Here is a 3609-nt window from a genome sequence, read left to right as displayed (position 1 = left end):
TCTCCTCAGGTGCAGGGAGCACTGCAGTGCGGCCAGGGCGACCTGCAGCGCTAATTAGTGCTTCTGTTAATTGGGCTGCAACGGGCAGAGAGAAAACCCTGCGTGTTCCCCCATGCCTATCCGTGCTGGGAAACAGCTGGGCCCTAAAGCTGACGTGCATCTCCAAGCAGATGGGGTTCCTCCTGTGCAGAATGGGGGATCCCGAGCTCATGGCTCCTGCTCAGAAGGTTTAAATCCTCAAAATCAGGATGAAATGAAGCATTGAGAAACAAATTCATTCCCTTTCTCCTAGTCGTATTAAATGAAAGACTAATTAAATAGCCCAAATTAGAAACTTTATTTCCTCAAATTGCTTTGCTTTTCCTGCAAATGTGGCCCCAGGGGATGGCAGTCCTGGGTGGCACGGAGGGGTTGGGAGTGGTGCCTGCAGCCCCATGGAAAATGGGAGCATCTTTCTGCAAGGGTTCCCTTGAAAGGCTGAAAAACCCATCGGTTTTGGCCAGCCTCCTGTAAGAGCATCACATTCCAGCAGGCTGCTTCTCAAGAATATGTGGATGGCATGAATAGGGATGGAGGAAGGCTTGAGGATGCTGCCCATCCTGCTTGCTCTCATTGCAGCAAGTTAGAGCCATGGGATGGTTGGTGCTGGAAGGGTCCCTAAAGATCATCAGCTCCAGCTCAGTGCAGGGACACCCACAGCTCTATCAGAGCCCCATTCCCTGACCTTGGGTGTTTGCACCATCTCTCTGGCAACCTGTGCCAGTGCCTCATCAAGTTGTTGAGCAAAGGGAAGATGAGCAGTGTGGGAGATGGAAGAGGGTTGGGTAGCACATATGTACCATTCAGGCCTTCCAAACCCTTCAGATTACCACTTTGTAAGTTTAATAGATAGAGTATGCAAAGGAACTGCTCTAACGAAATGGGGGAAGCCTTTTGTGTTAGGAACGACCATAATCTAATACGGCCCTTTGGCATGATTCAATTAAATCGTTTCTCTTCCAATTAAACAATCAGCCAGAATTTAATAAAAACGAATTTCTACGTGTCATCCTCCAGAATGATGACCTCTGAGATTGTATGGGCTTATGTAAATTCTGCTGATGGCTCTTTATCTGCTTGTGTGTCGCATCCACCAGACACAAAATGGCCTTTACGTTATTTTCTCATCTGCTCAACGTATCTCTGCTTGCAGTAAGAATTCCTGAATCGTTACCACAGTTGTTCCCAATTGGAGAAGACTGCTAAGATCATTTAGACCAACCGTCACCACCATGGCCACTAAACCATGTCACCATCTCCCCTGTGATAGTGCAGTAAGACATATCCCCATCCTGGGTTCTGTGTGTCTCAGTGAGCTGTTTGGGGTCCCCAAAACCAGAGCCAGGCCAGGTCGTGAAGTGTTTTGGCTGGGGGAATTGCATCACCTCAGCTTAAGGCAGCGAAACCAAGCTGAGATCTGAAGCCCTGCATTGACACATCCCAGTTATCCCAGTGCAAAACTGCAGGAATCCCATTGGGAAGGGGGAGCCGAGAAAACCGTGAGGGGATTTGCCTCCAGTAAAGCTGTGTTAGGATAATAGGAAGCAGATTTCTAAGCCCCTGGCAAACAAATGGCTTCCATAGCATATTTCACAGCTGAGCGCATCGATGGCACCAGCCTTTCTGCAGCTCTGTTAAACCCAACACTTCCTTAATGAATTACAGCAATCCAAAGTGTCTGCATCCTGCCCATGCTTCAGCTGTTATGGGTCCTCTCCCCACCGAGGAACCTCCTCTATCACACAGTACCTATGGATCATCCAGTCCAAGCCCACCCCCATCATGCCCACTAGCCATGGCCCCCAGTGCCACATCTTCACGTTCTTTTAACACCTCCCTAACATTTGGTAGAACTTCTTGTCTTCCCAAAGCACCTTTCCATCACAGAAGAGAGAAGAGAGAATGCACGCCAAGCCAAGTCCACGTGGAATGTCATTTCTTCTTCCTTCTCAGTCACAAATGAGAGGGGAGAAGTGTGCTTGGCTTTTGTGTAAGCATGGGGTGATTTGGGAGATTGAGTCCTACAGCATGGAACCAGCTCTCGGGAAAGCAGAATGGGAAGTCCACTGAGACATCTGCTCTGCAGACCCAATTTGCATCTGCTCAGACACTGTTGTAAGGATCAGATAAAAGCTTAAATGAAGAGGGAGGTTCTGAAGCCCTTCGATAGCAGGAAATAATTGCCAGGAAAAAAAATCCTGTGATCAATCAGCAGACAAATATATACTTAAATTAGGTGTTAGTGGGACGGATGCAGGAAAGGTGATTATGGGTTGCCTCTGTGTTTCCTTTGGCAACGAGGATGACACACAGGGTGGGTCAATGCACCCTATCATTAATACAGCAGCAGCATTCCTCTGACAGCTTCTTTGTCCTGTGAAGTCAATTCCTAGCAGGATCTGACATTAGCAGGGGAAAATTCAGCTGCCTTTGAGTCTTCATGACCCCCTTGATGCTTGCAGATGGCAGGTAGCAGGCTAGCCCTGCGTGGTGTGCTGGGCAGGAGGCAGGAGCAAAGCCCTGCACCAGTACCTGGGCAATGTTTCAGCACTGAGCAATGCACAGATGCATAAACATCACTTGATCTATAGGCTGACTGTAAGGGTTAAGCACGCAATCACCATTTTAATGTATTTGAGGTTGCACTAGTGTCCATCTTCTTAACTCAGATGGGCTGCAGTCATAGAACAATAGAATCAGTAAGGTTGGAAAAAAGCACCAAGATCACCAAGTCCAACCATCAACCCTTCCCCACCGTGCCCACTAACCATGCCATGGAACCATAGAATCATTAAGGTTGGAAGGGAGCACCAAGATCACCAAGTCCAACTGTCAGCCCATCACCACCAGTCACCTACTGTGCGAAAACAGCAAGTTGTTGTGTTGGACAGAGGGATTCTGTAGCTGTGCACCTGATAATTGGCAGGTCCCTTCGTTCTGGGTTAGGTAGGAAACGATGAACCATGGGCTGGAGCTGAGCCAGGAATCCCTGCTCGCCTCTCGAGCTGAATCAGGAACAATCCTTCCATCTCTTGGGTAGGAAACTGCAGTGAGATTCGTGCTCACGTGCAGCTCTGTGCTCACATGATGGGTAGTTTTTGTAGCGCTCTGATATTAACGAGCCAGAGGTTAAAGAGCAGGGAATGCAAAGCCATGGTGTGGGAGCACAGCTCCCAGTGCTGTCTCGGCTCCAACTGCCTCAGCAGATTTTTTTTGCTTTAGTGCAGTGCTAGAAAAATAAACCCAAACCACCATGTTTGTGTATTGCACCATCACACGTTCGGGCTGATGTTACTGAAATCCAATGCTGGTTGATGTACCCCAGTGTCGCTGTCAGCCATGGGAGCACAGGGTGCATGCCTCTTTTAATGAAGTCGGTTTAACTTCTGACATGGATTACATTAAAAAATAATAATAATCATCCACAACTGCAAGCGTGATAAAGTATCTTAGTATAAAATCAATACCGAGGTGATTAGCAGCCTTTGAAGAATTCCAACCCTAAGTCAGCCTGTGGCTGGCTGTCTCCAAGAGGACTGAAAGATGCCCGGAGTTGGGAAGTTTGGATGT

Source organism: Centrocercus urophasianus, unplaced genomic scaffold, assembly GCF_019232065.1.
Source record: "Centrocercus urophasianus isolate 14NV4802_14NV808 unplaced genomic scaffold, USGS_Curo_1.0 seq_36, whole genome shotgun sequence".
NCBI lineage: Eukaryota > Metazoa > Chordata > Aves > Galliformes > Phasianidae > Centrocercus > Centrocercus urophasianus.
Note: the sequence above shows the minus strand (reverse complement) of the source record.